We start from the raw sequence: 8,962 nt of genomic DNA on the forward strand, positions 1-8,962 counted from the left end.
GGCTCCTGTGGACATAGAGACACAGGGACCAGAAGAGGGGGACACCACAAAGACAAGGACAGGGGAAATTGTGGTGCTCTTTGGGTTTGCAGGTTGGAAAGGAGATGCGAACATTTAGCTTCTCATCAGTAGGACTAACCAGGCTTAGAAGCATTGATTTTAAAAAGGAGGAGACTGCGAGGAAGTTGGTAGCTACTTCTTTGCGAATATTTTAAATTTAAAGGTCATCTAAACTAAAGAAACTAAGCACTTTGCTGTTATCAACAAAGAAAAACAAATAATACCGCCCCTTTATAAAATCAATTATGTGGGTGCAATCCTGTTAACAAGAAAAAAATTGGTGTGGGAAGAAAAAATCGGCTCTTGGTATTTTTTAATATCTTGCTCAAGATCACAGTTTGTACACAACCCAAACATATTTGTTTCCTTGGTGATCAATAGTTACATGTCAGAATTCTTTTCACCCACAATGATTCTTTATGGGCAGAGAGCTCAAAGTGTGTGAATGTGAGAAATGAACAAATGACAGAACTGACCTGGGAATGACTGAGTAGAGGGGAGACATGGAAATTTATAGACAGTCTCTACTCTGACTTCTCTCAACTTTCAATTAAAGAAATGTAGGATCTCTTGTTTACTCGACATTTACCCTTTGTTTTATTTACTTTTATTTTATGTGTATATACTTTTTTATGCTGAGAATTGAAAATAGTGCTTTGTGCACCCTAATCATAGACTCTTAGCACAGGGCCCATACTGAGGATTTCCTTTGAGTAACTGGAACTGGGGAGATGACTCAGTGAATAAGAGCACTTCCTTTGCAAATAGGAAGATGTAAGTTTGAATTCCGATCCCTAGATTAAAAACTATTTTAAAAGTGGGTGAAGACCTGAGCACACCTCTAATTCTGACACTATGAGGTATGGAGACAGGAGGATCACTGTGACTTGCTGGCTACCAGCCTAGCTCCAAGCTCAGTGAGATGCCCTGCCTCCAAGGAAGAAATTAGAGAGTGATAAAGGCACGTGATGTGCTATGGTCTCTACAGAATATCACAGTCATATGCACATGCAACATACTCACATAAATACATACAAGCATGCATCCACGTACAAATATAAACAAAAGCATTTTTCTTAACCCAAATACTTGTTGTAATGGAAGGGAGGGGGCTTTTAGTTTTCAAGTAACCCGTAATACATGCAGCCTGAAGAGATTCCAACTAAAGGTCAATGCATGTCCTAGACCTTTGGCAGCAAACTTCAATCTGTCCTTCAGTTGGATGCTCTTATTAGGCTGCCTTTTACGACTTATTAGCCAATGAATCTCATACTTTGCAGATTGACTTGCTTTTGTATAAATATTGGCTTCTTAGTTAGCTTTTTAAGGAACTAGTTGTTAATGGAAGGTTCTCTTTAACCACATTTTGAAAGGTGAATTTCACTTTGCTTGAAAAAAAACCTTAATTTTCTTCCAGACAGGCATTAATTCATCCAGTTTATTGAGCATAAGTTATAACGCAACTGTGTAAGTAGAGCAGTGTGTTCTCCTCATTCTGACAGATTCATAACTGCTGGAGTACATCACCTTCAACAGCAGGTGGCTGGGCCGCTAGGAAAATGTGAGGATTAATGAGCTTCCCTTAGTTCCTACAGTTTGTAAGCTATTACTGGGAAAGTGCTATTGTGGCTGGCTAAGTATCTGCCTTCCTGAACTCAACCCTCCCACCCCCACTCTTCCCCCTCTCCTCTCTCCTCGCCCATCTCAGAAAGTGCCAGTTAGGAAGCAAGCTAACAAGGCTTGAAGACCAGTTTCAAGTCTAGCGATGATTCAGAGTCACTTAAGCTTCTGATTCTGAAAACCTGGATGAACCCAAGAATGCATTTTCAGTTTGTTTCCAGAAGGGGAATTGCCCTTCTGAGTACCACACCCTGAGAACCACTGCTCGGGCCTGAGCTTTCACCCAAGAAAGGCTGAACAAGCAGTAACATCTCAAAGCAGTTGTGGAAACTGCTCAAGACAGCTCAAAGCCTGGGCATTTCAAGTTAAACCGTCTGGGTTGATTTCTTAGCCCGTATGTGTTTGAAAGGGGCTTGTGAGGAAGAAAGACACCGACTCCCACACTCTTAGCTAGATCTGCTGTTACTTGGCTACATTTCTGTCAGTTTGGTACTAAATGCAGTCCCTCTAGTTTCACATCCTTATCCTCTACCCCAAACCAAACCAAACCAAACTTCTATATTGGGTGATGTGGTCTCTTACCAGCAACTAAAGTTACCATAACTGAAGGACTAGTCACTCAGGTCAGGGAAGGGTAAACTGTGTTGGGAAGTGCTGTGCTGGGATGCATAGAATTTCAACTGTGGTAGAGGCTTGAGGAAATTACAGAGGGAAAATTTTCTGTCCAAGTTTCAAGTTGCCAAGGAGTTGTTTTAGGTTGCTGGAGACCTATCCCTCCAAGCTCCTCTATGACTCACTATGTCCCTGGGAAGCCCTTGACTCAGAAACCAGAGAAAGCATATGAAATACTGGGACCAATGCTTCAAAGAGCAAGTGCATCGATTGCCAGAACCCGGGTGTTTCCGAGCACACACCTGCAGAGCCTTGACTCTGGATCCTAGAAGTCCGCCTGGTTTTCATCCATGTGGAAAGAAGAAAGCATGGGCAGCTCAGCTCTGTGACAGGTCCCACTGGTACAGCCCGCGTGAAGGAGAGCTGGGCAGGGCTCCCCACCAACTCAGAGGTCTGGTATGACTTGGCACTTCCAGAGTCACCCCTGCCCTGCAGTGAGAAACTCATTCTGACCCATTTAGTACTGGGCACCCCCACCTCAGGTAGAAGACACACACTATCAATGAAAATGCTGTTTTCTCTGAGCCACTGTGCCCCAGCCAGCTCCCACTGTGCACTTGCCAATCCAAAACCAGCACCAGCCAGAGGCAAGCTGTTTTTCTCTCTCCCCTAAGAGGAGTAGCCAACGCTGCCATCGTTAGTCAGATGTTTACTTGGTTTAGATTGGATCATCTCACACTAGAACATAAAGACAGGAGGCTTAAGTAACCTGGGAGTTCTACCAAAAAGCCCTGTATCTCTCTTGGGACTGAGACTGTACATTACAACAACAAGCCCCTACCCCACTTCCCCACCCCAGGCTGTGCAAGCAGCTTTACCTTGCCCAGGGCTCATTTGCAACTCTGGTACTTCTTTACTTCTTTGGAGAGCCAACTATGAAACTGTTTGTTTGTTTGCTTCTTTGATTTAAAAAAAAAACAAAAACAAGATCCAGGGTTTTATTTTACTGAGTGGTAAGAGGTTCTATATTTTTCCTGAGAGTCCTAAAAAATATTAAGCCACCAGGACCCAGAAAACAAATCAGATTAATGTTTTTCAGATCGCCAATAATAATTATTAGTGTCCATAGTTGGAAATGATACTTAATGTTTTGTTTAAAGGACACTGAAGTTGAATCAAGGAAAACATAATGTAATAGTATTTGTTTTCTAAAATCTTTCAACTACCTGGGTGCATGCCTTTAATTCCGTCACTCGGGAGGCAGAAGTAGGTGAGTTTTTGTGAGTTTCAGCCAGTGCTATACTGAGAGACTGTGAGATGTGGTCTAAATAAGTAAATAATATACACGTAAAACTGTCAATTAGGAGGATATGTGTATGTATATATACATCCATATATCCACATACACACACACACACACACACACACACACACACACACACACACACACACATCCTTTTGATTCCAGCAAAAGTCTTTGGACGTCTGTTGTGTCTGTTGTAACTATTTCATTTTGCTATAGTATAAAATTAGATATAAACAATAAGAAGGTACTTGCTCATGGTGGGAAGAACTTTGTATGACATAATTTTTACACACCTCCCAATAGTTTCTAGTGGTGGCTTGTGACCTGTTAGAATGTAAAGCCAGAGCTGGGGATGCAGCTCAGCTGGCGGAGCACTTACGGGGCATGCGCAAAGCTGGGTGTTCTATCACTGCGCAGACAGAACCTTAGGGCACACTCCTGTGACCCCAGAGCTCTGCAGGTGGAGGCAGGGAGATCTGAAGCTCAAGGTTGTCCTCAGCCAAGGTCACGGTGAGGGTGGCTGTCATAATGAGACCCCACCTCAGAAAAGGAGGAGGAGGAGAAGGGGAAGGGAAGGAGGGAGGGAGGGAGGAAAGAAAAGGAAAGACAAGACAGAAAAAGAAAACCAGCAAGCTAGCCTTGGCTCCCAGCACCCAGCACTGAGCCTGGCCAGTTCCACGGCTCCACGGCTAGGCTGAGATGCTGTTCTTCCTTTTGACTTTTCATTTGATATGATTAGTTATAACCAAAGGCTTGGTTCTCAAACTGGTTCGGATTGTAACTGGTTGCCCCATCATTTGTATTTTGATTTCAAAGAGCTTGATTTAGGGATGAGAGCATTTCTATTTGTAATAATAACTATTGTTGTTAAAACAAAAAAACTTGGGGCCTCTAAACATGTATGTTGAAGTCTTGTGTTAAATACGGTAGTGTTCTGGCAGATGACTGAATGACGGGGTAGCACATGGGTGGGGGCAGGTCGCACCTCTCTATGTGGCAGAATTTTACTTCAGTAATGAAATCCCAGCCCTTCCATAAATAAACCAGCAGTATGTCATAAGGAATGGGATATTTTAAAGGTGCACTTTTCAAATGGACAGTTGAGGACAAGCACTTGTTAATTACAAGTACATTCCTTACAGGAAACCCTAAGTTCTACTACTTACAACTTCCGTAAACAGAAAACTGCTCAATGTCCATGGTGGGAGAACTCTTTCTTCGCTTTGCCTGCTTACTTGGTATACTTCCTTAGGGAGTTTTAGTCTATTTTAAGTTGTTCAAGGGACCTGAGGTAAAAGCCACCTGTCATTTGTGGGTGTTATGGGAAATGTGTCTACTGGTCTCAGAATAATAATAAATATTTATTAAGTATGTTCCATACTTGGGCCCTTGCTCTTAAAATGCAGCAGTTGAAAATGCAAACTGTGAGTTAAGAATTTTTGGAACTCATATGCCTTTAGCAGATAATGACAGAGGTCATTCTTACACCTTGGGAGAGAAGTCTGTAACCACCACTGTGATGAAAACCAAACGTAGTATTGCAAAGAGTGCGTCATGGAAGCTAAGCGTCTTAAGAAGGTATTTCCAGATGTCATTGAGAAGGGCCATGCTAGCTGAGGCCTGAAATAAGCAGATACTATTCAAGACAGGCAAGGAGGAAAGACTGTCTTGGGCGGAGAAGTTAATTAGTGCTGTGAGGCTACTGGGAAGGGAAACCAGACAGAAGGAAACAAGCACAGGCTAACACGGCCAAAGGCAGGGCCATGGTGCACCAGGGCAGAAGGCCAGGTGAAAGAAAGACACTACCCTTCATTGTAAGAGCAGTGAAAAGCACCTGTTAAGAGCTTTTTTGTAGGACCAGGCCTGCTGGTCAAGCCTTGAATCTAGCACTCGGGAGGCAGAGACAGGCTGATCTCTGTGAATTTGAGACCAGCCTGGTCTACATTTTGAATTCCAGGCCAGACAGGGCTACATAGTAAGACTCCATTTAAAAGGAAGAGATGAAAAATGAGTTGTACAGAGTAGTTATACTACATATTTGTATCTTTAATATCCGAAGAGGAACAAAAAACCCAGTTATTTCTTCAAATGGTAGCACGTAGTAGGTCCCAATAACCACTTATTAAAGTAAGTCACGCATCCTCACTCTAACCACTGCTTAGAGAGCAGATGAGAACAATGTGGACGGTTGCTGACTGCTCTGAGGGTGGCTGTGGTAAAAGTTGGCCATAGAATACTTTTCTTACTGCTGTGACAGTGACTATCATGCCGAGGTGGCTTTTCCATTTTCATTCAGTTTAAGGTAAAGGCAGAGAGGGCATGGCCGCGGGGTGGTGTGGTGAAGGATGTCAGCTGGGGCTTCTAGAACCAAGTACTGACAAGCACGTAGAGAGGGCTCAGTTCAGAAGCAGGCCCAACTACCACCCTCAAAGGCCTGCCCAGAGTGACTCACCTTCACCAGCCACGCTCCCCACCCCTACCACGCAGCAGATTCAGTTGACATCAAGTGTTCTGTCACGAGAGGCTGATGGGCCATTTGACATCAGAACCGTGACAGTAGAGGATGGAGAAGGATAATAAGACAGGACTACCAATATCGTCGACTGAAGCTATTGAAGAGTGAGAAAGAGGGGAAAGTTAAAGTCATGCTTTACTTGAAACACTGGTAAAGAAGAAGAGTGATAAGTGATTCCTAGGAAAAGATAAGTGATGTGGAAAACTTTGTCATTCGAGGTATTAATTAGGAAGTGGATTGGGCCAGCAAGGATGTAGTTACGAACATAGATCTGAAAATCAAGAAAGAATATTGGGGGATATATGCTGGAATGTATTGAATATCAATGAAGATATAAATGAAGATGGTAGGTGCATGTGCACATGTGCAGTACACACATTGAAGACAAGGGCGTCAGCCACCTCACTGTGCCCAGTGTGCGGACAGGTAGAGAACTAGGAGGAGGGGAAGAAGCAGAGACTGAACAGACACCATCCTTAATCCAATCAGCGTGAGGCGCTATGCAATGCTATGCAATGAGAAGTGAAGATTCCTTAGAAACACTGCAGCCCTCCCCTCCCCCGTCCTCTCCTGCAATGGGCACAGAGACACTTGGTGGTGCTGCTGCTTTTTTATCAGTCACAGGTGCAGCAGATGACAGCCCTTTGTCCATCCGTGCTTGGTGCCTGGCTTGGTGGCCAAAGTTGTCTTATGCCTAGGACTCATAGAAATCAAATCAAAGCCAGACGGCACAGTGCAGAGACCTGTGGACCACCATGCCACCACAGACCTGCCCTCCAGCCCCTGCCAAAGGCAGGCCATAGACACTCACTTGCCATTGGGCCAGGCCACACAGCATGGACGGAAGATGTCATCCAGGGCCCTAACAGCCATGTGGTCGAGCTTCAGTGGGAGCCACCACAATGTGAAAGTATACAGTGGTCAGATGGGGACAAAAAGAAGCAGAGCGGCCTGGCCATTATGAAAAGACTTGACAGTGGAGACTCTAGAGAAGAGGAGCAGCCTGGCCACCCGGGGCCGAGGCGAGGTCCCAGCCTGAGCTACCGCCAAGCACCAGGATGTGAACCTCACAAAGAACCGATAAAAAGTGTAAAAATACCAAGATAACTCATATTCAAAAGTTATATTGTCACTTTGTTTTGAGTTGTGTTCCCAAATTTATACATTGAAGTTTTAACCCACTTTCTAGTGATTTTGAGTGGTGAACACTTTGGGAGATAACCTGGTTAGGGTCAGGTAGTCTGGGGACTCAGGATGGGATTAGTGAGATATATATATATATATATCACTATATAATATATATATTATCTCACTATATAATATATAATATATATATTATCATTATATCACTATATAATATATAATATATATTATCATTATATCACTATATAATATATATTATATTATATCACTATATTATATATAATATATATTGTATATAATATATATTATCATTAATCACTATATAATATATATAATATATTTTATTTACATTTCAAATGTTATCCCCCTTCCCTTTCCCCTCCAGAATCCCCATATCCCATCTTCCTCCCCCTGCTTCTATGAGGGAGCTCCCCCTCCCACAAACCCACCCCTACCTCACTGCCCTTACATTCCCCTATACTGGGAGATCAAGCCTTCACAGGACCAAGGGCCTCTCCTCCTACTGATGCCATCCTCTGCTAGATATGCAGCTGGAGCCATGGGTCCCTCCACGTGCCCTCTTTAGTCACTGGGAGCTCTTGAGGGTATGGTTGGTTGATGTTGTTGTTCTTCCTATGGGGTTGCAAATGCCTTCAGTTGAAGGGATTAGCGTTCTTTACAAAAGAGGAACTTTGTCCTGTCCTCTTGCCCTATGAAGAGACAGTGACAGAAAAAGTGTTCCCATCAGAACCTACCCTTACAAGCATCTTTATCTTGAGGGCCTAGATGCTCAAACCGTGTGGATATGTGTTTCATTATTTGACCCACCTTGCCCATGATGTCTGTACAGCAGTGTGAACAGACTAATGCAATTGGAAAGCAAAGAAATGATGTGCAGGGGGTGACGGAGACCATGAATAAAACTTCCTGTGTCAATGAGCCTAAACACTTTGCAAAGTTCTAATTTTTACAGAGAACCGAAGTGGAGAATTTACATGGGAAAGCAATCACTACACTACGTATCTAGTAAGGCTCACCCCCTGAGCTGTACCTGCAAAAGAACAGCATAGAAGCACTGGCAGCTGGATTCCCTCCTCTCGCTTACTGTCTGTGAAAGATGCCAAAGCAAAACGCACAGGGAGTAATCCTACAGGTTGTGGGATTAGTCATTTCTCCAAAGAGACTCCAGCTCCATCTGCTGCTATCTATTAGATCGCTCTGAGCTATAAAAACCCAACCGATGAGCAACATCAAATGGCTACCCAGCATCCCAGTTAGCTTTCGGCTGCTGCTCAGCACACGGAGCACGTGGGAAGGCTGTGTTCCACCAGCCAGGCAGAACTCCAGTGCTCCACTCCCCAGAGCTGCCTGCTGTGAGGGAAAGTAACATCACAATGGTTATTGCTACCAGGAAAGGGACTGCACAGTGGGCCAGCTCTTCCAGTGATGGGCTGTGTGATGGAATGGGCCAAATCACCAAAACAAAATCAGTTAACTCTAAATTATTTAAATTTCCTAACCAGGCAGCATGGCGAGGAGGCCATTATACTGCCTTTTATGCTGTAACTGTGCTTGGGGGAGTGGGGCAGTCTTCAGTGAGGCTGCAGCAGGGCATGGATTCATTAATATTCTAGACTGCTTCTTGGATACCTTTCCCAGAGCAGAGCACTTGGCAGTGTCTTCCGTGCTGTAAAGAAACCTGAAAA

Source organism: Rattus rattus, chromosome 3 (assembly GCF_011064425.1).
Source record: "Rattus rattus isolate New Zealand chromosome 3, Rrattus_CSIRO_v1, whole genome shotgun sequence".
Classification (NCBI taxonomy): Eukaryota; Metazoa; Chordata; class Mammalia; order Rodentia; family Muridae; genus Rattus; species Rattus rattus.